At 43.7% G+C, this 26,982-nt stretch overlaps 1 long non-coding RNA gene across 1 annotated transcript in view; it reads left to right on the forward strand.

The window, feature by feature from the left end:
* The first annotated feature begins 7,795 nt into the window (after positions 1–7,795).
* The window catches only part of LOC115080096, a 351,624-nt gene continuing 332,437 nt past the window's right edge, over positions 7,796–26,982 (forward strand). The window contains exon 1 of the long non-coding RNA XR_003853517.1: positions 7,796–8,573. This is a non-coding gene — a long non-coding RNA (uncharacterized LOC115080096). The remainder of the gene's footprint in view (positions 8,574–26,982) is intronic.

Here is a 26,982-nt window from a genome sequence, read left to right on the forward strand (position 1 = left end):
ATGATTCGTTTCTCCAAATTACAGGTGGAGTTTTGGGCAGAGGGTTCAGTCTTTGACCTTTCTGCCATTAGGGGCTGTTTTTATTCAGTTAAGACTTTCCAGTATCAAAAGAAAAACATTCTAGGGATTTTATTTTATTTTTTTAGTTTTCTTTAAATTCAGTAGCTAACACAATTATGAATTTATAGTCATTGGAAGTAATTTTCTTCTTTAAATTATTATATTTTTAGATCCAGCAGCTTCTTACTGCTCATTTCTGGGCTTCCAGCTCTAATGACGTGTGCCATATCTAGGTTAAGGGGGCCATGAGAATTCAGACATGGCCCAAGAGCTGACTGAGACGGGCTACATGTGCCGTCCTGGAAAGGGAAAGAGTCCGAGTCACTGCTGGTCAAGGGCGAGCACTGGCTGACTTTGACGTACATTTGCACAGGGTTCGCACATCTCAAGTGCAGATCATCACTGAGATGGTTGGGTGAGGGATCCAAAGTAGGGCTTGGCCGGGGGGAGGACACCTCACCCAACCCAACCATCCCAGTGATAAGATGGGAGGGGCATGGACCAAGGAAGGTCCCATGACCTCCAACATGGGGGATAAGACAGTCTTTTTAATGTTCTTAGGGACTTTCTTTTACTTGGGCTCTTCTGCACATGGTTAATCACATCAAAAATCATTCTTCACCCTCAAAGCTGTTAAAAAAAAAAAGAAAAAAAAAAAAGTCTTTTATTGAACTGGTGCCCGGAAAAATAGAGAACAATACACTACTGGTAAAAATACAACTCAGTTTCTTCTCACACTGTACACTACCTCCCAGCTCTTGGGGCAGGGAACCTTCCAACCTGGGCTCTCCTACTGTCTTTTGGATGATGAAATGTTCCTCTTTCTCTCTCGCTCTGCGTCTTGTCTCTGCATTGTCAGCACTTCTGTGGTCTTTCCCGGGGCAGGTTGCTTCTCTCTGGAACCTCCCAAGGTAATCCTCTCTCCTGCGCTCTGTCCTTGAAAAGATCCCTTCTTTCTGGGGGTCCTCACACAACACTTCTCTTCTGGATTCCCTGAAGACCCTTCCTGGGCTGTGGAACCTCTCTCAGGCACCTCTCGCCCTAAAAGCCATCACTCGGTTCAGACCCTGTCCCACCATGTATCCTCCCTAATGTGCGAGGCCTGCTCCCTCAGCTCGGATGCTGAACTCCCCCCTATCACACGGGTAGAGGAGTTTTTTTTTAACACAAAGACCTCTCCCAGTGGGCAACGCTACATGACACAAAGACACTGACCTCATCCATAGGGGCAGGGTCTAGAGGGAGACCTCTGACTCACTCTGCTGGCAGGATGACCAGTTGGGGGCCACAACCTTCATTCCGCTAATGGGCAAGCACTGCTAGCAAGGGGCAGATTTTTGGGGTCCCCCTTACACAAACATGAAAAATGAGGAATGAGAAATAAAATTAGGACAAAGAATAAATCTCTACCCGTTATCCAATTCTCTAAGACACAGAACATAAAATATTAATTTAAGTCAAATGAAAGGCATTAGATTGCTAAGCTTCCATGCTTGAGGAGCTTTGGTAACAAGAAAGGAATTAAAAAGTCTAGTAGTAGAATGCAGAAAGGTTTAAATTGTACTAATCATCTTGTGAAAAAAGAAAATTAAAATCTATTATATATAGTTAAAAAAATAATTTCTATCCAGGATAAAAGTGAACCTTGAAGGTTGCTTAAAAATAAATTATAAGTACTCGCAACTGTGCTGGTTGGAGGTGTTTATACAGCTCCCATGGCTCTGTATGCAGGGGACATCTGAGCTAGTCCTGGCTTTCCTCGTACTGAATACATGGACTTGTCGAGTCGGTCTTTTAACAGGAACTACAAGTCCATTCATGCACTGGACCTGGAGCAATATGGGAACCCCAGAGATGTACGTGAATGGGCGTTACAGGAAACCTGAGCCCTTGCACAACTGACAGTGGACGTAGCCTTGAGGCCCCATCTCCTCCATTTCCATAGCCCAAGATTTACAGACCAGGTCAGAGGTAGGTTATATTAACGTTTAGTACTCTCCACTACTCCCATGTCTCTCATTCCCACTTCCTGCTTCTTCCTTCCCCTTTTTCCCCCATCACTCTTTCAATAATTTGTATTGAAGAGGTCCGATGAGGAGCAATAAATCTATTATCTACTCTTACTGCCATCACGAAGCAGACCCTTTGTGAAATTAAAAAACATTTTTGGGTTACCGTCATGCAGAGGGAGAGCTTGCCTTGGGGCTATGACTTTCTAGTTTAATCAGGCCAATGCTGAAGCCATTCCTAATACGTCAATGAAAAAAAAGAAAATCCACAAATGGGGGTAACTCACCACAAGTCACAACAACCAACCAACCAAACAAAAAAAAAAGAAAAAGAATAATATTATTTGATGTGGGTTGGTTGTTGTGACTTGAAGTCATTCCTAAAGCACAGGTAGTAGATACAGGATTTTTTTTTTAGTATCCACAAATGCCTCCCCCCAGATATCTGTTACAGTAAATGTTTGTTTAAACAAAATGTGCATCTTGTCATTGTCTTAAAAGGTATGAAGTTGGTGAACAATGCTAAAATCCAAAGACATGAAAGCTTACCTAAACACGCTCCAGTAGCGTCTCGGCTTTTGCTGGTCTGCCATGCTCTTTTATTTTCAACTCCCATACCCGTGCAGAGAAATGCAAAAGCCATTGCTTCCGCCTCTTCAGAGGCATTAATTTGCATTCATACAGAACCTTTCATCGAAATATCTGGGCTTTACAAAAATAGCAGGTTAGAAACATATGTCCCTATAGTCCTCTCTACTATAGATTGGCCAGGCTTTGTGTCAGCTTACACAATAGCTGTTGAGACACATGAGGAGATGAAGGCACAGTGTCATGATTATTCAGTTAATTGAGGCAAAGTGATATAAGATGACAAACCCAAGGTCACATAATGAGTCGGTGGAAGAGTTTTTACCATAATTTTTTTTTTTGTTCTCAGGGCGCTGTAACTGGTAACAGTTACAATAGCAGCGATTGGGGTAGGTCAGATAGGAGGGGTAGGTCAGATAGGAGGAAAGGAAACGCAGCATCAAAGCATCTTAGTTGGGTGTTGGCTAAGATGTGGGTTGGTAAGGCGAGTCTTGTGCAGAAGTGGTGGTGGAGATCTGACGGTGCGAATCCAGCTGTGGTTCCTCGTGTCGGTTTCGGCTGGGCCATCTTGGACTGCATCAGGCCTGTATTTAGTTACACACAGGCCTCTTGGGCTTCTGCCTACAGTAGCAAAAGTTTCTGCCCCGCCTTCCCTATCTTGCCCCCGACCTCTAAAGGCAGTACTCCTACTGCTGCCGGCACCGCCCTTCTCCCCCAGACCTCACAGTGAGTGAGGGGACTATGTGCCCGCTCTGAGCTTCTATGCGGGGCGGGGGGGGGGCTGCGAGCACAGGCTCAGTCTCTGTGCTCATTGCTGTGGGAGGACCGAGTCCCTGGAACTGAGGTCTGGGGCGAGGAGCGGCTTTTGTCGCTGGTGCTGAAGCAGTTTCTAAGGGGTAGCGTCTGCCCAAATCCATCCCTGGGCTGCAGAAGGAGTGCCCAGGTGAGTCTCTTGCAAGGGGCAGAGTATTTTGCAAGGAATCCTAACTCCCCGATCCTTCTGTACTTTATAACCATAGAACTGCACCTGTTTCACACTTCACTGCTAAAAGTCATGCAAAGAAAAAAGTTGCCATGGAGTCTTTATCTTTTATATTATGGGCTTGATTCATCCTTCATTTTGGGCCTCTGCTTATCAAACATAGAAACATAGAAACATAGAAATGACGGCAGAAGAAGACCGAATGGCCCATCCAGTCTGCCCAGCAAGCCTCACACATTTTTTCTCTCATTCTTATCTGTTACTCTTAGCTCCTTGTTCTATTCCCCTTCCACCCCCACCATTAATGTAGAGAGCAGTGATGGAGCTGCATGCAAGTGAAATATCTAGCTTGATTAGTTAGGGGTCATAAAAGGGTTGTTTGTTTTTTTTAACATATTAAGGGATAATAAAAACATGTTTGGCGTGGCCAAAAGACAAAATGCAGAGGAGACTCGTCCACCCGAGATTGATCTTTCGTGCCCTTCCCCCCCCCCCTCCCCCCCCCCAATACACACTCAGTTAATTGCCTCCTAAAGGTCTCATCCTGCTAAGAGCAGGGGTAACCTTTGGGGTCTTCCTTTTTCCCAGGTTTGTACCCTCTGTTGCCTCAGATTCATTAAGGCTTTTCTCCCATGTTGTGTCTATGGGGGAAAAAACCCTTAGGGAATCAGCTCCTTAGACTATAAGCCCTCTGGGGATAGGGAAATACAATTACCTGCATGTAATCCACTTTGTAGTTCCGAAAAGCAGAATATAAATCCAAATTAAAAAAAAGAAGGAAGCTCTGATTAATGCCATCTTTCTTTTCCTCCTATGGAAAACCCAATGGGATCTGGACCTTGCTCTTGTTTTCATTTGCTCTGTCATAATCCCCTGGAAAAGAACAACTGTCAGGAAAGAGATTGGAAAGGGTTTCCTACAGCTTTTACAGCCAGCATCTCGGGCTCCACTGGAGACTGCAGCACTCCTCTTTTTAAAAAGGAGTTGCAGGAGCAGCCTTGTGGTTGGAGCAATGGACTGTGAACCAGGGAAGCCCAGGGGTCCAAATCCCACTGCTGTACCTTGGACACCCTCACTTCACTTTCCATTGCCTCAGGTACTCATTTACTAAGCATTTTCCCCCCTAGACAGAGAGTGGGAGAAAAGCCTCAGTAAATCAGGCCCTTAGACTGGAAGCCCCCTGGGGACAGGGAATACCTGAACATAGCTCCCTTTGAGTTATCAATGAAAAATAATGAGGTACTTTTTTATTTTTAAAGTGGGCAAGACAATCAAATGTCTAATTGGTGCCTTGTCTCCCATTATATCCTATGGCACTGGCCCAAATAAATGTTGGTGACAGCATGCAAATGAGACAGACTTGCGAATGAAGCGTGGTCAAGCGCTCTTGGCTTCTTGTCCATAGAGGCTGATGTAGTAAAACATAAGATGAAACTGCACCAGTTTTTAGCACAGATTTTCATTTATTAATACAGAAAACATGTGTTCGCACTGGATTCAGCAAGCAAATGGAATGTAAATTAAATAGTTTAAAAAAACATGCAAAAACCCCATGGGAACAACATGAGTAAACTCTAAAATCCCTGCTAAAACTTTGTGTGACAAGGTCCTGTGACAAGAGTACCTGTCCCCATGAGCGCAGTTTATGTCTCTGGCCTGAGCAGCTTAAGGACTTTGCGTGACTTGAGAAGCTATCGATTATCTGCTTTTAAGTTCCATGCATGGAAAGCATCCATCAACTATGACAGCCCTTTAATATGATAAATACAATTAAAAGCATTGGGAAACCTGTAGAGCGCTGACAGTGAATGTGGAATAAATGTTCACCGCTCTCCAAAGTCGTCCCCCCCCCTCTCCTGAGGACCGCCAAGCTAAGCTGCTGTAGGAAGAGTGTTGGACCAATGGGGAGCGTCAGGACTGCTGGGGCGGGGGAAACCAAGGGGCTTCTGTCCAATGGGGAGAGACTCTGGCTTTTTTTGGGGGGGGGGGGGGATATTCCCAGAGAACTTCCACATCCCAGGTGGAAAGAAGGAGGGAGACCTGATGTTGTGTAAACTCCATACAAACCTAAGGGACTTGTGCTGGCACAAAGGAAACCTAGGAGAAAAACAGGAAGGAATCTCTCAGCGAGAAACTGGAGTTGAGCTGGTAAACGAACCCTCCCTGAGGTCAGAAGACAGCAATTTCAGAACCCCTGGATGGGGAACTACTCTGCTGTGGAAGAAGCCAACCAAGAATAAGTGCAATCTAAACTTTGACTGCAGGAATAAATGCCGGAGTTTCCTTGCGAGTGCCTCCCTGCACTGGATTCTCTCAGGTAGATGGATTTGGGTTACCTCTGGCAGCATTTAGGCCGCTCCCAAGTTTTCCTTGAAAGTGCCATTTCCCCAGAGGGGTAGGAAAGCCTGGGCAGAGCCCTGCTCTTATCAGGCGAGGACATATTGTAGCTTTTGTCTGCATTCCCAATGAACACCGGATTAAACGCATTCTTCCCCAGAGGGACTATAGCCATCAGAGGAGCAGCGTGGTATGGATAATTGTTTGATTCCAGATATCCTGGGGCCTGCAATTGATTGTGTGTGGGGATTCTTCTTCTGCTTGGGGCTGGGGCTGTTCTGTTGTCAATAGTGACCTTTCACTACTGTTACCCCTCCCCCCCACACACACATACATACATATTATTTTTGCTGTGGGGTATGATCTTTGCTGTTTGTTTAATTACTATTGCATTTATGTCTTTTTTTCATCTTTCACTGAGAATAAAGAGTTGAAAATTGCAGTGTGTTGTGTTATATACTGTGTCACTCTGCTTGGGAACAGGGTATTAATTGCATGGGTCATTTCCCCAGTATTTAAAGAGCCCTCAAGCCCCATCCAGCCTTACTACATGGGCACTGGTGGAATCTTCTGCTGCAGCCCACCTCCAGCTATTGGCGGCAGGTTTTCCCCCATATCACCTGGTGGGGGCGATACCCTTGAGTTATGCGGAAAAGTCCCTTAAAATAAAGAGTGAGGGCAGGTACTGGAAATGGTTGAAAAGTGCAACCGGCTGTGGGTCCCAGAGAGCTTGCGCTTTGATTTTACATGCCTCGCCTTGCTGAAATGGCTTTGGATGTGAGCTTTTTCCGAAGCTGGAACCCGCATTGCCAGGGCAGGGCATATATCATACTAGGGGTGCTGCACCTCTGCTGGATTGGGGGATGTGCATGGAAGGGATGGGGGGGACAGTGTGCATATGGTGTGGAGGATGAGTGGGGTGTGCGCGTGTGTTTGAATATGGCTGGGGACACTCTTTCCCCCCTCTCCTCATGTGTGGGGTGCAGGTAGGTGATGGTGCAGAGGTGGGTGAATGGGGGGGGGGGTGCTGGGGGAGGTGTGTGAGTGTGCACACTCTTTTCCCCTTGCACTCTCCACTTTGTAGCCCTTTCCGTGTGTGTGTGTGTGTGGGGGGGGTATTTTTGTTTATGGGATGCATTGGGGAGGGGGAGGGGAAGCAGTGTCTATGTATGTGTGAATAGGTGGGGGCACTCTCCAGTTCTCCCTCTCTCCTCACCCTTGTATACATGTGTGCGTATGCATTCTTTCTGCCAGAGGCAAGAAAGCACAAGGCACTGTTAGCTTGACCAAGCCCTGCTTTGTCCAGGAGCAGAGGCAGTATGTATGTAATTGCTTGTGCTGACACAATACTGGAAACTTAGCTCTTGGGTTCGAGGTGAGTAAGCTCACATGTGCGGTGGCCCATGTTGTTCTATTGCTGTGCCCAGTGTGGTGCAAGCAGCATGGCCACTAGAAATGTGTCTTAACTTACTCCATCTCAGTCCCAGGAGTTACATTTCCAGACTTAAGAAAAGGTGCCTTCAGCTGTTTGTCCTTTAATGCACCTCCCTGCAGTGCTGGGGAGTAGTGAATACCTTAATTAAACACGAGGCTTTGCATGAATCCGCACTAATCTTAGTATGAGTTTTAACCCATGTTTCAGAGCAGATTGTTTCCATCAAAAAGACCCTGTTAATAAATACCAGCGTTAAGTTACCGTGGGAACATGTGAGCTAAAACATGGGTTAAAATGCTCCCCAGGGTCAGCGCGCCTTCTTACATGGCCTCTTCGTTTGCACTGACTTTGCATGTCTGAAAGGGGATAATGAGGATTATGCATATTGTAATTAGGCCGATTCTGTGGGAGGGAGCCCTCCAGCCTCACATGTCTCGTGCGCTCTCTACCTTATTCAGCAAATTCGGTCTCTGAGCGCAACCTTCTCAAATTCAGCATTGCTGGGCGGCTTCTCCGCAGGTGAATCGAGTCCTACCAGAACATCTTTTTAATTAGGATTTGAAGGAAGGGCTCTAGAGCACCTGTTCCGCAGGCTCCCCCTTGCTAATCCGGCAGGGGAGGGGCTGTAGGTTTCAGCCCAGCTCTGAGCCAGAGGCCGCTGATCAGGAAGCTTTTCCCCCAACGTCACCCTTTGAACTCCCTGAAAATCAGAATCGCGAGCATCCATCAGTTGGAACAGAGGCGAATAAAGGCAGGTTAACCGTGGATTATAGACGTGCAGGGAGCTGGCTTTGAAGTTATTGGCGCACTTAAGGTTTGAACGTTCTCACCCGCGTCTGACCCCAACGCAATGCCTCGGGCAGGGAGCCGGCATCTTAAAGGCCATCATTTAAGGGGAAGCAATCTAAAGAGAAGACTTTTACAGGACCTAAAGGCAGCAAGAGCCTCCTCGGAGATCTGTTAAAATAAGCAAAGTGCTGGGCCAGCTGCTCCTCTCTCTTTTATCCCAGCCTGGAGACTCGTTTCCTGCCTGTGCGCTGGACTCCTGCGACTCTCCCCGGAGGGGCAGCATGGACTGGACTGGACTGCTGATGACCCGGCCTGGAGTGAAACTCCTGCTGAAGAAATGGCCCCTCACCGCAGCAGGGATCGCCAGATCCAGGTGGGTTCCACTCTCCTTACCGCCAGGGGAGATGTTCTGCTGAGAGCCATGGGGGGTTATTGGGGGGACCCCTGGTATCTATGAGCGTATGTCAGTTTGGTTTTCACAGCACTGCCTGGTCCCGAGCCTGTGTAACTGCAAACACTGGAGGTTGGGCTCTTTCATCTCTTCTCCTGCCCAATCAATCGGAAGAGGCAGAATTGCCCTCCTCATTCCTCCTTCCACTGCTGTTTTACCCGGTTTCTTGGCTAACTCCTGCTTCTTCTAAGGAGCAATCTGCTCCCATTGGGACAAAGTCTGGGGATACTTTTTTTTTTTACCCCCAGACTTTGCCTCCAGCTTTCAAAGTAAACGTACGCGCATGCTTTCGGTTTGAAACTTGCCACAGGTACGAAGTATCTGCCTTTTTTTCTTTCCACGTGGGTAGATTTTTACATGGAAAAATGTGCAAAGATTTGAAAATACAAACTCTAAGTGGTTTTCTCCCCCTCCCCCAGGAATGCTTCCTTTTATAAAGCAGTGAAAAGTACTTAATTTGTGGAGCACCACATATTTTATTAGCTGGATTGAAGGAAGGCACTTTGCAGACAGACAATTTTAATGTATAAATCGCTACTCACATAAATGGCTTTGATAATTGCCCTCCTCATGGCCACACCCTAAACCTGCTGAGTTATTGCAGCATTCATTGCACCTCTTATCAAATAGGCAATTTTATATTCTTACTATCTAATTTATATTCCCTCCGTTGGGAAGGGTTTATGCAGAATCCCGAACTGCTTTATATTTATTTTATTTATTTAGAAGAGTTTATATACCGAGGTATAGCAGGCTGCCTTCACTCCGGTTTACATTTTAAACAACTTATTACAGGAGTAAAAAAATAATAGATAACATTAACACAACATTTTTCTATGTATAGTCAACGTGAAAAGGGAAAGAGTAAAATAATAATAGTAGAAACATCAACAGGTATAAATCTCATTGGCAGTCCCTTCCCGTTGAGGAGGATTTTTCCATGGCTGTTAGGGATGTTCATTCATTTGAAACAAATGGGTAAAATGAGACCCTTTTCTTTTTATTCATGCCCCCCCCCCCCCCCCTCCAAAAAACCAAAACAAAACACATGGTGCCCATCTTGGGGTGTTCTGGCCCTCTTCTGATGTTTTGCTTCTCTCGCAATGCCTTGTTCGACCACCAGGGTTGGATTTAAGATTATGGAGCTCACAGGCAGAATATTAGGGGTGGGGAATTTCACTCCCAAAAATGAAAGAGTGGTGGAGCAGTTCAAATTGGCACCCTAGGCACTTGGCTAGTACCAGTTGCCCCTTCACAGTGGCTTGGGCTATTCATGCAGCTCTTGGTGTTAGGTTGACCCAGTCTTGGTGCACCGGAGAGCTCTCCATCCCTCTGATAATATCTAGCCACATTTCATTGTAATTGATTAGAAAACCCCAATTGGGGAGCCCAAAATAGGCAGTATTGCTTCCCCCATTGACATTTTAAGGGGAAATGAATGAATGAATAGAACAAATAAACAATTTTCATCCAACATGATTGTGACCTATGAAATGAATAAACAAACCAAAATGAAATTTTTCCCTCAACATATCCCTAATAATTGTTCTGTCTGGGGTCTGAAGATGTCAATGTGGGATGAACAGACTCTGCAGTCTGACAGGCAGCAGTGATGCGGTTTCACATACATTTGAGAGCATAAGAAGTGTCGCACTGGGTCAGAGCAATGGTTTGGCCGTGGCAAATCCAGCTCGCTTGGCAGTACCCAGCACCTCCTGTGCTCGCTTCCTGTCTTTACTTAGATTCGAGATATTGAAAGAGCAGAGAGTGGGGGGAAACTAGAGATGGAGAGACAAGCCCAAAAAAAAAAAAAGAAATATGGTAAGAAAACTAGACAGAAAAACAGAGGTGAGAGGAAAAGTGATGGAGTATTTGGAGTAGAAATGTCAGAAAGGTAATGAGAGAAAAAGAGGATAAGGCAAGCAGGAGGAGAGAGAAGGATTGAGACAAGGTGAACAGGAAAACAATTAATTTATTTAGTCATTTTATGGAGAATCTCCTGCTGAGCGGGGTACAGTATGATATAAAATTACAAGTAATAAAATGCATACTTGGATAATGAAATGAAACATAGAAATGACAGCAGAAAATGACCAAATGGTCCATCCAGTCTGCCCAGCAAGCTCGTGGTAGCATCAAAAGTATCAGGCATATTGGTTAAGGGTAATAACAGCCGCATCAGCAAGTTATCCCCGCTCCTACTTGTTTTCTCAGACCTCAAAATCCAGTGTCCTCATTGGCTGGTGTCTGTCTGATTTCCCCCTCCCCCACCTTTCACCCCCCCCCCCCCCTTACTGTTAAAGCAAAGAATAATATTGGAGCTGCACCAACAGCATGAAGGTCCACCAGCCAAGGGTAGCAGCCACCACACACAGCAAGTTACCCCCATGCACTTCTCTCTTCATTTCCAACCTTTAGTCCCTAGGGATCCACAGTGCCTATCCCATGACCCTTTGAAATCTTTGACTGTTTTTGTCTTCACCACCTCCTCTGGAAGGGCATTCCAGGCATCCACCACCCTCTCCATGAAGAAATATTTCCTGACATTGGTTGAGTCTTCCCCCCTGGATAATCATTTTGTGATCCCTAGTTCTACTGATTTCTTTCCAACAGAGAAGATTTGTTGATCATTTATTTATTTAACGTGTTTTGTGTACCGTCATTCGGTTTCACCATCAGAACGGTTTACAGTGGTTGTGACATAAGATTGGTTACAAACATCATCGTAGCAAAATATCTTACAGAAAGAAGTTCTGGGGTTAGAGTGTTAGTTGGTTACATATAGAATTATTACTAATTAGCAATCTTCTATGACAGCAATGTTAATAACATATGATGGTGTTGATACAAATAAGAGAAGGAAACTGTTACATATAGGCACGCATCATTAAAACCTTTTAGGTATCTGAAGGTCTGTATCATATCCTGCACCTCCTCTCCTTCAGGGTATACATATTTAAGACCTTCAATCTCTCCTCTTGTCATTTAATGGAGACCTCCCACCATTTTGGTCGCCCTTCTCTGAATCACCTCCATCCTGTCTCTGTCCCTGTTGAGATACGGTCTCCAGAACTGAACACAGTACTCCAGGTGAAGCCTCACCAAGGACCTGTACAAGGGCATCACCACCTCCTTTTTCTTACTGGCTATTCCTCTCTCTATGCAGCCCAGCATTCTTCACTTCTGATGACTTCACAAAGTATGACCTTTGGCTGCTCCTCTTCCTGGGTCTCTTAATGGACCCACGTAGCATTTTTAAAAAAATGAAATAAAATATTTAGTCCAAATGAAAATTCAGTCAAATCAAAATTGGTGCCTTCCTGGAAACCAAGGGCAGCAGGAGTAATGACAACATTTTAATGCAAATCAGCTCTGAATGAATTTCACATAACGAATGAATGTTCCTAGAGCTAATAACTGCTGTTTCTCATATAGAGAGTTCCCGGACACAGAGTCTGGTGCATGGAAATGAGTTCTCCTTAAACTTGCAGAATGGATGATCCTTGTTTCATTTAACTGGATGCCACCTTCTTCTGGGGAAATGAACAAATCCATTTCTTGTAGTATTTGCATTTTAAGAAACAGGCCCACCCTATTTCTGCTTCTATTCTAAATTTTTGTGGTCTGCTTTAAGTTAAAATGTAACTATATAGTTGTTTGGTGTAAGGCTGCTATTGGGGCTGTTTATAAGGGGTAAGCGGAGATAGTTCCGGTTTTGCCGCGTTACATTCTATCCAACGTGGATTTATGCACAGGCCCACTAGGCCTGTGCCTAGGGCAGCAAATATATGAATGTGGAAAAATTATTGCTCAGTCCTCTACCCTATGTACAAACCCTTCCTTCCTCCTGGACTCCAGGGACTATATCATCAGACTAGAGTGGTAAAGGGGCAATAAGGCTCCACCTGCATGGGTTGTGTGGCCAGGGATGGAGTTGGCATTTTGTCACCCCCTCGCTTCCAGGGCTGGAAGGCAGCCAACCTTAGACAGCCTGCTGCTCCTAAATGTTTGCCACCCTAGGCACAGGCATAATGGGTGCCTATTGCCAAATCCAGTGCTGACTGCAGTCTGATGATACTGTCACTGGAGCAGAGCCTCTAAGAGGAGGACTGGATGGGGGCTGTACCAGCACTGACGGTGCCTAGGGATCTCATTTGCTGAAACCCATCCCTGCTAAGTTGCAGTCCTGCCTTTTCTGGAGAAATGAGAATCTGAAGTCCCTGGATGGCGGCCATGGAGTAAAACCAGTACTGGCTCAGTCTGTCCCTTATGATATGGAGCTAAAACTTCTGCAAGCAAAGCTGTTATTGCATTTCTCTTTTACTATTGTCTGATTATTATTATTATTTTTTTGTTTGTGAACATGTCCCATGCAATCACGATTTCTTTATGTTCCATTTTTTTCTAGTTACAGCCAACACAGGTGAACGTTGACAGGCTGAGCCATTCTTGATTTTGTTAAACCTTCTTTCCACTACATTCCTACCTCCAGTCTGGATACCCACAATAAATGTGCATGAGAGACACGTGCACAAATTGTAGAACCCAGTATGTGCAAATGTGTTTCATACATATTCATTATGGATATCCTGAAGAAAGGTCAACTGCTCCCCAAGACAGGTTTGGGAATCACTGTTCTAAGTCTTGAAGTCCCTTGTCTATAAATTAATACGGTACATAAAAAAAAAACTAGGACTACGAGTCTCGGTAGACATGTTTTTAAGATGAGCGGGACAGATCAGCCTAGCCTGGATAATGCCGGGCAGGTGAGAACGACCTGTGAGGTGGTTGTGAGGAAGTCGGGACTATTTCTGTGTGCTCTCAGGAAAGAAACATAGAAATGACTGTAGAAAAGAACCAAATGGTCCATCCAGTCTGCCCAGCAAGGTAATATCTGTGCAGGCTAGCCCCATGTTTCTCTTAAGGGTATTATCTACCACTCTATGTGGTTATCCCCAAGCCTTATGATAAGGGTAGTAATATTTACAACCAAAAACGAGCAACCTTCAAAGCATAAAAAAATTACTGCTAGCAACATTGTTGCTGGGTGAGGAGCCTTCTTGATGTGCTTTGCTTTTGGACTTGAGCAGAGAAGCAGTCCTGTGCTTTTCCCCTTATGTCTAGGTATTAGTACCCCGGACCGTAAAAGTCAGGACCCATGTTGGTTGTCGTCTGAATCCAATTCCCTCTCTTCCCCCGCCCCCCCCCGCCCCGCCCCGCCATCGAAGTGGAGAGTAATGTTGCAGTTGCATCAAAAGCATTAAGGGTAGTAAGTGCTACTCCATGCAGATTACTCCCATGCTTATCAGTACCCCAGAACGTAAAAGTGATGGCCCTTATTGGTTGTTGTCTGAATCTAATTCCCCTTTCAGCCACCCACCATTGACATGGAGAGCAATGTTGCAGATGCATCAAAGCTTATTGGTTAAGGGTAGTGATCCCCATGCCTTCTGTTAAGGGTGGTAGCTTTCGCACCCAGCAGGTTACCCCCTTGCACACTTTTCTTCATTCCCATCCTTTAGGGATCCACAGTGTTTATCCCATGCCCCTTTGAATTCTTTTACTGTTTTTGTCTCCAGCACCTCCTCTGTAAGGGCCTTCCAGGCATCCACCACCCTCTTTGTGAAGAAATATTTCCTGTTGGTTGAGTCGTCCTCCCTGGACTTTCATTTTGTGACCCCAGTTTCACTGTTTCCACTCCAATAGAAAAGGTTCAAAATTCATTCATCATTAAAACCTTTCAGGTATCTGAAAGTCTTTATATCATACCTCCCCTGCACCTCTTCTCTTCCAGGGTGTACATATTTTGATTCTTCAGCCTCTCCTCATAAGTCTTCTGGTAGAGATCCCACACCATTTTGGTCTCCCTTCTCTAGACTGCCTCTATCCTATCCTTTCTGAGATACGGGCTCCAAAACTGAACACAGTACTCCAAGTGAGGCCTCACCAAGGACCTGTACAATCTTCCCCTCTCTGTGCAGCCTAGCATTCTTCTGGCTTTAGCTATCACCTTGTCGCATTGATTCATAGTCTGGCAATCTGAAGACAATTACCCCAAAGTCCCTCTCTTGATCCAGGCACATCAGTCTTTCACTCCCCATCACATACAGCTTTTATGGATTACTTATCCTAGATGCATGACTCTGCACATCTTAGTATTGAATCCCAGCTGCCAAATCTTCAACCAAGCTTTCTTAAATCACTGTTCTCTCTCCATTTCTTTCCTCCCCCCCCCCCCTTAGGATTTTATTTTGGTTCAAATAAATGAAAAGAACTGAAATAAACATAAAACAAAAACACAAATAAAAAAAGCAAACAAGAAAAGCAAATCAAAATGAAAAATATTTACATGCTTTTTCCTAAGGAGGTAAGGTCCTTTCATTTGTTTTGTTTGCTCTGAGCGCACAACTTTTTAAAAAATATGCTTAAATTGTACTTATGTGCATAAGGAGGTCTTTAAACATGTAAAACCAAAGTTGCACATGTAAAGTAGCAAAATGAATGGAAACAAAAATGTAAAAACATGACAAAAAAAAGCAAGGAATGAGATGACCCAAATAAAATTTTGCCCATGCACATCCCTGCCAGACAAAGTGGTATTTACCCAGGTAAATGTTTTTTAAAAATTGCTCTCTGTATTTGTATTCTTTTATGAATGCTCTTTTGGAAACGGAAGTCCTGTCTTGCACGTCTGAATGGAATAGATGCATGATTCATTGTATGCTTTCCTGCTAAAGGTGGATGCCATACAGCTGAAATGCATCCAAAAGTGGCTTATGACTGTGTGTGCGTTTTTATGTTTCTAAATGCATCTCATAACTTGTTATCTTTGTTTGTGATAATTTGTGGTAGTTATGAGTAACAATAAATCTGTCAGGATTTTGAGCAGAGCTTTCAGAGCTTGTCATTTAGCAATTTAAAAATAATATATATTTTTCCCCTCTCTGCAGGAGGGCTGCCAACTGGCTCCATTTTTCCTGGACAAGCTGATCCAGTCCTCGTTTTACCTTCACATCGTACATGAACATGTAGACCTCTTTTTCTTAGAGCAGAGATTCCCATATCTGTCCTCTGGATCCTGAAGCCAGGCAAGCTATCAGGGTATATACAATGAATACTCATCGCTTTGACTTATGAAAGAGAGGCAATAAATCAAGATGAATTTATAAAAACGAGGTACATTTGCATGCACTGGGTTTTCAAATAGATATATATATATTCAATGTGGCTGTACTGGAAACCTGACTGCCTGTGGGGGACCCAGGAAAGGTCTGGGAACCATTGCCTAAGAGAAATCAATAGAAAAAAAAATCAGAACTACAAGTCCCTGCATGCAATGGACTAAAACCAGGACTGGATCAATCTATCCTGAAAACAAGGAATTAAGTTTGCAACTGAATTCTACATTCTGATTCAGTTGCAGTGCTCTCCTCTGTTTAAAAAAAAAAAAAAAAAAAAAAAAAAAGAAAAGCCTCATTTTAAAGGCAATCATGCTTTTCCTTATGTCATCAAAAGTAAGGAGCTTTTTCAACAAAATTAAATAGGAAGGCTTTAAAAAAAAAAAAAAAGTTAATTACCATGTATATAGATTTTGGTCATCTTTAATGAGAAACTTGAAAGGTGGTTTGTTTGTTTTTTTTTGTTTTGTTTTTTCCCATTTTCACTCTTGTTGGTCTGCATGATTCCTGCCCTCTTTCCCCAGATGGCGTTGCCAGCTGTAGTGTTGCCCGGTCAACCCTAAGAAGCAATCCAGTTCAGGGTTTGCCACCTCATGTCTCTGGACTCGTAGACCTGCCTTTCTTTGAAGAGAATGGAACTGCAGGTCCCGGAGATGTGCAGAACTGGATCTGCCTTAAAAAGCATTGACCTGGGTCAGGTGGTAACCCTGCCTGTCTCTAGGAGCACTCTCATCAGCCCCTTGGCTGGTGGAGGTTACCACAACAGCAGCGGCTGTCTTCTCTCCCTCTTTCTCTGGGCCCGAGCACACCATCTCCATGGTACTCAAAGCCTGGCAGGTCCCATAGATGGGGGGGGGAATCTGAAGTCCTATCCCTTCATCTGCAGCCCACGGTGCTGTGACCTCAGCCCAAGAAAGTAGTTTTTGACACCCTTTAAAGTAGTATTTGCTATTGCATTTTGTATGTAACATTTTTTTTTGATCATTTCAGTCTTGCTTTTCCTCTTTACACCAAATAATAACAGTATTTAATTTTAAGCAAACATGACCAAGATTTAGGGATGTCAGCAGAAGATGAAAACTTAGTTTCAGCCTTTTTTTTCTAGAATTGATTTCTATTATATCTTTCTAGTAAAACTAGAAACTTTGGTCTGTCTGTTAGCTATATAACAAGCCCTCATAATCAACATACTGACTACACAACATATCAGTCCTCCTTTGAGTTTTATATAATGTTTGTTTTTAATTGACCTTTTTTTTTTGTTTATAGTACTTTATTTCCACGTATGCATGTGGACTAATGGCAACCACCTTACTTTCTCTGTAGCAATACTGTATGAAAATATTTCACATCACAGCAGCGGTGAAATGAAATTGGACAAAAATATGTTGCTATAATAATTATTTGTATAGTGCTACCAGGTGTATGCAGTTTTTTACAGAGATATAATAGACTGTCCCTGTTTCCTGGAGCTTACAGTTTCGACAAGACAGGTAAGATACCCAGACACAAAACAAAAACAAATAGGCTATGGGTTAAAACAGTGAGGCCATGACTGGGAAGAAAAAAACCAGGTGGGTTATAGGTGGAATTAATTGAGGAAGGGGTAACTTGAATTGAGTGCATATATAAGGAATAGGCCTCTTAAAAGTCTCTATATAAGAAAAACAGCCAGTGGGGAGGGTGGGAACTTAAATCATTCCCAAAAATTTGAGTAATACTCAACTCTGACCACAGAGACTGATTAGCATTTCAAGCTTGCTTATACATTTTTCTGTAATCCAACAGAGAGATCAAATCAGGAAATAAAACAATACATAATAGCAACCAGCAATGATACTACAAACAAAGTATCAAAATGGCACCACTAATACTACAAAATTAATATAAATAACTGTACCATCAATTCATAAAATATTTATTACAAAATTATTTTAATACATTTTTATCAACAGTTTACTTCAACAATATATTTGGCATACTCATAGGCACAACAATACACCCAATAATCCCAACTAAAACCCTAGTTTCAGTGACCCACAGTCTTCTTCAGGGGATACCCATCCATTAAAAACACATAACCCACCATCTTATTAATATCTAAACATCTTCAACATAGTCTTCAAAGCTCCAATTCATAGAACCAATCTAATCACCAATATCAATTTTTTTCTAACATCAACCATTAATTTTGTTAGTTTTCTCTATTCATTCTAAATGCCCATGTTTTGTTTTGTGTGCGTGGGTCATTTCAGCGATCCTGACAATTCAAAACGACTTGTTTAAATCAAATCATTAACTCACCGTAATCCCCATAGTTTATATGTAATTGTCTCCAGTTTGTACCATCTTACTACATCGGAACTTGCCAATCTTTATTTAATTTACCAAACATATTTTGGAGCTCTTTACCATGAACATATCCCTTTCTATACGGTGATATCTCTAAAGAAAGCTATGCCTGCCAGCAATGACAACCAGCATGCAGTTCTCTTATTGGGAAAACTAGATGATTTGTCTGTAAGCAGCGAGGCTTCTGACTCTAAACCAACCTTCACGGCTGTCTCTCTCATTCTACTTCAGAGGTCCTGAAAGCTCATTGACAAAAACACAGACAAGTAAAGTCTTTTCAAATTTAGATTTATTCAAAATCCAGGAAAAAACAAAGTAATAGAATAATACCAAATGTATATCATAAGCAGATGAACATAACCACAATTTTACATATCTCAAGTCCACATTAGGTTGGAGGGAGAGAGAGAAATTTTAACAAGTAATTAGAAAAAGAAACGCGTAGATAGGGTATTGTCTGAATACTAGATTATCTATCCACAAAGAGAGAAAACAAGAAACAATCTCAAGTTTTATCTGCAGTGAATGTTTCTAGGTGTAAAGGGTCACAAAATCAGAAATTTACTATTCTGATACAAAACCTAAACATTTGCATGGAAATTTAAGAGAGAAAGTGGCACCTAAATGCAATGCTTTCTTACTTAAAGAAAATGCTTCCTTCTTTTGCATCTCTCTTGACACATTAACATAACATGCCATACTGGGTCAGACCAAGGGTCCATCAAGCCCAGCATCCTGTTTCCAACAGTGGCCAATCCAGGCCATAAGAACCTGGCAAGTACCCAAAAGCTAAGTCTATTCCATGTTACTACTGTTAGTATTAGCAGTGGCTATTTTCTAAGTCAACTCAATTAATAGCAGGTAATGGACTTCTCCTCCAAGAACTTATCCAATCCTTTTTTTAAACACAGCTTCAGCTAAACTAACTGCACTAACCACATCCTCTGGCAAAAAATTCCAGAGTTAATTGTGCGTTGAGTGAAAAAGAACTTTCTCTGATTAGTTTTAAATGTGCCACACGCTAACTTCATGGCGTGCCCCCTAGTCTTTCTATTATCCAAAAGAAAAATGTTTATTTCCTATCCACAAAAGGAAAAGTGTTTATTCAGGCAATACTTATGAAAAATACTATCTCTATTTATTTATTTTTATCTAAAGGACACAATGTAGCCTGCATAGGGACAAGTTCAATAGATGATTCCAAATAAGCAGAAGCATCCAAACTTTGTCTAGTCGTCGCTAGGACCCCATTCGAATTTACAGATTGTTTGGGCAAGTAATATAAGTTACATCTCAATAGGAGACAGAAGCCTAGTGATAGAGAGGAAAATTCAAGAATCTCTCTTTCTTCCCTCCTAACCTCAAACACACACTCAGGTTAGCTGTCTCGCACATATGCTGTCTCTCCAATCATACAGGCTCCCCCGCTCCCTCTCTCTCTCTCTCTCTCTCGTTGCTGCAGGGTGGACTCCACGGCAGCCCTGCTACTGGGCCTCCACTTCTTGGGCCACTGCAAGGTGGGATCCTATCTTGTGGCAGCCCTGACACAAATATGGCTCCGGCAATGTTTTTCTTCCAGGGCCGCGCAGGCAGAAAAGAGAGGAGCCCTGGACGTAACTTTCTTCTGTCACCGGTGGACCCGATCCCACTGGCGGCACCATGGGCCTCCACCTCTTCTGCCACCAGTGGGAACAGGTCCACGGGTGGCAATACTGGCCTCTCCCTGCTCCTGACGCCGCCTCACCAGGTGTGCCGCCCTGTGCAAGTGCACGGTTTGCAATTGCAAGAGTGCTGCAATTGAATATAGACACAAAGCAACACATCTGTGTTTTACTTTGCATGGAGGACCACCCTCATTATTTTTGTAGGTGTTTACAGGGACAGATTTCCCACTAGGCAGAGCAGGCACCTGCCTAGGGGCACTGGTTGTATGGAGGATGTTGCAGAAGTAGAAACAAGTAGCCATCAATCTCGGCATATTTTTTGGAGGGAGAGTCCTCTACTTCTGATCATGAACAAATACTTTCTGAGGGGAACCCCCCCCCTCCCACCACATCTTTGAGGGATACTCCTAGGGGCACATGAGGTAAATCTGGCCCTGGGTGTTTGTTAGGCACGGTGGATGCACGCATGCACTGGGACACGCTTTCCATTTGTGACTCTCTAGACTCAAGACAATGGACAACAAATGCTTGAACAACTTGTGAAGCACAAACCCTGGGGATCTGGGCTTTCTTATATAATAATCTTCCAAAAATCAAATGCTACTGCCAGTGCTTTCCCTCGCTCTTCCCCCACCCCCTCCCCCTTGCTAAATTATTTTATGGAAAAGAAAAAGTTACCAAATGGAGCTGAGCAGGTGAGAGCCTCTTCATAAGAAATTAATAGCTCATCACTGTTTAATATATTTGGCTTTGTTGAGGATAGCTTAATATATTAATAAGCCATGCAGAGAATCAGTGAAACCCTTATTGAAGTATTGATAAATACAATAATGAGATGTTTTTTCCTACATGTTTACGTTTGCATTAGAAAGAATAATCCATATGTCATATAGTAATGAAATATACAACAGGCAACTAAATTTGTTGCCATTTAGTGGTTGTGGATCTGCGCCTTCCAGTTAAAGCTCATTCCCAGCATTAGAAAAGTATATTGTAATCCTTATTATTTGTGTATTTTATGAGCAATGTCCTGGATCCAAAGCAGTATGAAAGGCAAGGAATAACTGTCGGAATGGAATATGCTTCATGTGCTTGTTTGTCTAGTAATATATGACCTTCCTCGCTTTTTGTAACTTTATTTGTTCGGCTTCTGTATCTCTTGAGTTTTATAGGAAAATAGCATTCGTGGTTTGCTGGCTCCCAGAGAACAATATTTATGTCCATTAGGCAAAAATATGATGGTTTTTCAACTGCGGACATTATTAAAACAATTTTTCTCTTTGTAAGTTATGTGTGTCTCTTCCAAATGATTTCTGCACCTGTTGCCATCTGTATTTTCTTTTTATGCCGTTGGAGTCCTAAGAGTTGCAGAATGAAAAGCCAGTGAAATACAACCTTGTGTTCATGTTTCAAAATTATATACATCTCTCTCTATATAAAGCGCTTGGCTGGAATTTTATCTGCTGCTGGAGCGTGCATGCACACCCCCCTCAGTCCCTGACAGGCATATCCAACCTCTGGCACAAGTTTCAGAAGCTGTGAGCTGGTGGGGTGGCATGCATGCTCCACCAACTTCCCAGTGGCCCTCCACTCTCCCTGCCAACCAAACCCACTTAAATGAGCTTTGCTGGGCCCTTGAATCTCCACCCCCAGCCCTTACCCCAAATTGAGTCTGAGTCTTCCAGGCAGCCAGGAGCAATTCCCTCTCACTCCTGCTCCGCTGTCAAAATGGCCACCAGTCAACCCAAGGCTGGCACTTTTATATTGTATGGCTGCTGTACCACATAATGGCACCAGCCTTGGGTTGAGTTGTGGCCATTTTGATATGCCAAAGCAGCAGAGGCAGGAGTGGCTAGAGATTGCTCTTGTCCCCTGGATTACCTGGATCCATGTTTGGGTAAGGACATGGATGGAGGGAGATTGGGGGGAGTCCTGGGGCCAATGAGGCTCATTTATGTAGGTTTGGTTTGAGAGGGAAGGGTCCTGAACTAGGACTTTGGGGTTGTTTTACCTTTTTTAAATTTGGTGGTTAGTGGCTGCTGGATTGAGGGAGACCTGGAATATCTGCAGATCCATGATGGGTTAAAGTCTGAGGTGGAAGGAGTTTGGTAGGGGGTCTTGGGGGTCCTTTGTTTCTGGGATTTTAGTGTGTGGGGGGGGGGATTTTGTCTTTTCTGGGTATTTTTTCCCTTTCCCTTTCCTTTTTCTTTTGATAATTGGAGAAGGGTCAAAATATGCTTGGGGGGGGGGGTCAGGAAGGGGAGGTTTGTAGGACTATCTGGTGTGATACTTTACAGTAGATTACTAGATTTAACCAATAATATGATATAAATTCATTAGGGAGCAGTTACAGATACTTTTTTGATGTAGTAAGTTAATTCTATTATAGCAGCATAAGCTATATAAGGTTTAATATGGCACAAATTAATTTTTTTAGTTTTGGTAATAGTTTTACAGTTTCACTGTGAACACACTGTCTTGAAAGACAATCAGAATTTAGTCGTCATCTCTAAGCCCAAATTTGCACTTAGTAATTATGCAATTGCCAAACTAATTCACCTAGCTGAATGGTAATTAAGCTAGTGTTCTCAGCATTATCCAATCCAGGTCACTCCTATAGAAGTCAGGAAGCTGTCTCAATACCACAGTAAACATTTGTAACCTATCATTAAAATTGTCCATTGTACCTGAAGACTAGAGGGTGGCCCATGTAGCCCTGATATTTAAAAAGGGCTCCAGGGGTGATCCAGGAAACTATAGACCTGTGAGCCTCACTTCAGTGCTGGGAAAAAATTGTGGAAACTGTTATAAAGAATAAAATCACAGAACATTTAGTACTCCTGGGGGGATTCTGCACATTTATTTTTCAAAGTAACACTATTTTTGGCAAATTCTTCTGCATTTCAGTGCAATCCAGTCCCTGGCAACTTGACACTGCTGGCAGATGAGCCAATTGCTGCTGCTGCTGGCAGATGAGCCACGCTGTCAGGAACTGCTGCAGTTGTTGCTAATCTGTCCACCTGAGTATCCATACCAGGGGCCCCTTCACTGCATGGGCTCTGCAACTGCACCTCCACCTCTGTGGCATGGAAGTGGCTTCTCTAATGGTTGCATCATGCACTGCCATATGGGAGACTTGGGATGAATCCCCAACCTGTTCACTGTCTTACATGATATCAAACATATGCTTTCTCTCACATGCCATCTGTCACACACATGTTCGTTCTCTCTCTCTTCTCCCCCCCCCCACCCCCCAGGTAGACACCTGCTCATAACAAACACAAGGACTCAAACAGGGCCAGGGCCTCTTCTTTAGCCCCTCCCCCTTTCTCTCTATTTTCAATTGTTTTTAGTTTTAAGCACGGTACAGCTTGCTAACCTCGAGCTGCTGGTGCCGTGATGCGATGCCCCCACTCTGTGCGCCACCTGACTTCACTGTCCCGGATTGGCCTCTGTCCGTGCGCGGCAGGCTTCCATTTTTTTTTCCTTTTCCAGTTTGGGAGGAAATCACGAGGCAACGGTGCGAGGAAGGGCAGCAAAGGAGGAAATCTGCGGGAACTGCGACGAGGGAGGAATTGTGCGCAAATTCTGCAGTAGCGCAGAATTCCCCCAGGAGTAATTTTAGATAGAACTGGTTTAATGGGACACAGCCAGCATGGATTAACCCAAGGGAAGTCTTGCCTCACAAATCTCCTGCATTTTTTGAAGGGATAAATAAACATGTCATGTATTTGGAATTTCAGAAGGTGTTCAACAAAGTCCCGCATGAGAGGCTTCTAAGAAAACTAAAAAGTCATGGGATAGGAGGCAATGTCCTTTTGTGGATTGCAAGCTGGTTAAAAGACAAGAAACAGAGAGTAGGATTAAATGGTCTGTTTTCAAAGTGGAAAAAGGTAAACAGTGGAGTGCCTCAGGGATCTGTACTAGGACTGGTGATTTTTAATATATTTATAAATGATCTGGAAAGGGGCACGACAGTGAGGTGCTTACATTTGCGGATGATACAAAATTATGTAGAGTAAGTAAATCTCAAGCGGATTGTCATAAATTGCAGGAGGACCTTGGAAGATTGGGCGTCCAAATGGCAGGTGAAATTTAATGTGGCAAAGTGTTGCATATAGGGAAAAATAACCTTTCCTGTGGTTAAATGTTAGGTTCCACATTAGGAGTTATCACCCAAGAAAGAGATCTAGGCATCGTAGTGGATAACACATTGAAATCATCAGCTCAGTGTGCTATGGCAGTCAAGAAAGCAAACAGAATGTTAGGAATTATTAAGAAGGGAATGGCAAAAAAACAATGTATGTCATGATGCCTCTGTATCGCTCCATGGTGATACTGCACCTTGAATACTGTGTGCAGTTCTGGTCACAACATCTCACACAAGGTATGGTTGTGCTGGAGAGAGTGCAGAGAAGGGCGACCAAAATGATAAAGGGAATGGCTCCCCGATAGGGAAACACTAAAGAAGTTATGGCCATTCAGCTTGGAGAAGAGACAGCTGAGGGGGGGATATGATAGAGGTCTATAAAATCATGAAAGGACATGAACTGGTAAATGTAAATTGGTTAGTTACACTTTGGGATAATACAAGGACTAGGGGGCACTCCATGCAGTTAGCAATTAGCTCATTTAAAACAAATTGGAGAAAAATTATTTTTCACTCAATGCATAATTTAAGCTCTGGAATTCATTGCTAGAAGATGTGGTTATAGCAGTTCGTGTAGCTGGGTTTAAAAAGTTTGGATAAGTTCCTAGAGCAGAAGTTCATAAACTGTTATTAATCAATGGGGATTAGTAGCTTGGGCTCTATTCATTTACACCTGAATTCTAAAAGCCCTGTGTGCCTAAAATTTGGGGGTTATGTGCCTGGCTGGGCCCTACAAGCGCTGCACGCATTTTTGAAAGGGTACTGCCTCGTGCATAACCCCCAATAGATGTAGAAGGGGAGGCCATGGGGGGGGGGGGGGGTGTGGGCAGGGGCATGGCCAGCCGGGAGAGCGGCCATTAGGCCCTGTCCCAAGGAAGCATGTGCCGTCAGGTGGCTGGCGTGCCTAACTTCTGCTCAAAAGGAGTAGGTAAGTTTAAAAACAAAAATCTAGCTAGGTAGGTAGGGGTCGGAGAGGGGAAGGTTAGGTGGTGGTGATGGTGGGGGGGGGGGGGGGGTTTAGGGAAGTTCCCTCCCAGTCTGCTCCTTAATTGGAGGGAACTGGGCAAAGGCCCAATCGCATCACTGAGCACACTTTAAAAAATTCACACCTTCCCTGCGCTTGGGTTGCGACCCATACACACACCAATACAAAATCGTGCACGTGGGCATTGTATTTTATAACATGCATGCAGCAATGCGTGCTGGGAGTTGCATGCACATGGACACCCATGTGTCTTTTTTTTTTTTTTTTTTTTAAGTCAACCTTTTAATATTTGGGTACTTGCCGGGTACTTGTGACTTGGATTGGCCACTGTTGGACACAGGATACTGGGCTTGATGGACCCTTGGTCTGACCCAGTATGACACATCTTATGCTCTTATGAAATTCAGTGAAACCTGTATGGTAGACGATAGTTAGAATCCAAAGATCTCACAGACTCTTCTGTGAGATAAGATGGCAAAATTGGGTAAAGATGTTCCAGCTTTGATTCTTTCAAGGGATAGTTGGTCAGAGTTCTCAGTCCGCTGCTACTTTTTAGGTTTACTGCAGTAAAATTCTGTCAGAAAAGCTCTCTTAGCAGAGATTCTTTGGGATAATCTCTGGGGTAATGCATGGAGAAAAGCCACATGGAAACCCTTAACAGAGATTCTTTGGGATAATCCAGTCTGTCTAGTTGAGTCCTTTTTCTCTGATCAAAACCTCATTGCATATTCAGTTCCACAGGATCCAGCATTGGTCTTGATTGCATATGACCACCTCTTATAGACACAGGATTGGTGAAATGCAAATGATATCATCTGAGTCCAGATGCATTTGAATATTCCCATTGTGGGAATACCCATATGCATCTGGACTCCGATGTATATAATTATTCGGAGCTGGTCTCATGGCTGTGGATACAAAGTTTCACCAAGGAGATGTGTTCACAGTTCCTGTCCAAGGTCCTCTTCTCACAGTGTGAGGTGCTGACAGATGTGTGATTATGGAAGAACAATCACAGCTTATTCTCTTCTGTGTGAAAGCAGTCTCATATGAAGTTGCCAAAATCATCACATGGCTGAAAACTCCATCTTTGTGTTGCTTAGACTGAACCAAAGCTGACATAACAGCTGCATAACAGCAAGCTTCAGGTCAATGATGCACTTCCTTCTTTTGAGTCACTTCTCTCTTTTGAGTCACTTCTCCTACAGGGGGAAGAGTATACTGGGGTCAGCCTGGTGGGAGCAGAGTGTGTTGGACTGGGCCAGTGAGGGGGGCACTGTGTGTATGTGGGGGGTGGGGGTCAAGTTGGGGAAGGCCGGTCAGAGTGCAGGCTCAAGCTGGGGAAAGGAATAGGAGTGTGTTGGGTTGAGTTGGGGAATGGGGGTTAACATGTGCTGGGCTGAATAGGTGGGGACAAAGTGGGTTGGGGCAGCGAGAGAGTATGCTGGATTGCACTGGAGATGGGGAGTCAGAGGGTGGTGGAGTTGCAGAAATCCCCTGCTTTATTCTTGGAATAAGCAGATTGGAATCTGTCTACCCTTTGGGATCCTGCCAGGTACCTGTGACCTGACTTGGGAACAGGATGCTGAACCTGATGGACTTTTGGTCTGACCCAGTATGACCAGTGTTTATTTTTTTCTTATGTATCCAGAGGCTGGGCCCTTGAGAGGAAAAAGGGAAAAGGAATCCTAAGATGGGGCTGAGAAATGGGATCAGAGTGTGCTGGGGCAGAAGTGCTTGGGTAGGGCTGAATTGAGTGGGAGTGAGTGCTGGATTCAGACTGAGGAGAAGGATAACGAATAGGCACCTCTGGGGGATTTCAACTGCTTTCAGCTAATATCTATTTATCTATCTATCTATTTTGCACCTATAATTGTAAATGAGAGGTTAGGCCAAATACTGCTTAAGTGCTGCAATCCATGGTGGTCTTTAGAAAAACAATTGAAAGATGCTGATCTCTCATGCTAATCTCCTTCTCCCAATTCCCTCAGCAAATTTATGA

The sequence above is a fragment of the Rhinatrema bivittatum genome, chromosome 18 (assembly GCF_901001135.1).
Source record: "Rhinatrema bivittatum chromosome 18, aRhiBiv1.1, whole genome shotgun sequence".
Lineage (NCBI taxonomy): Eukaryota > Metazoa > Chordata > Amphibia > Gymnophiona > Rhinatrematidae > Rhinatrema > Rhinatrema bivittatum.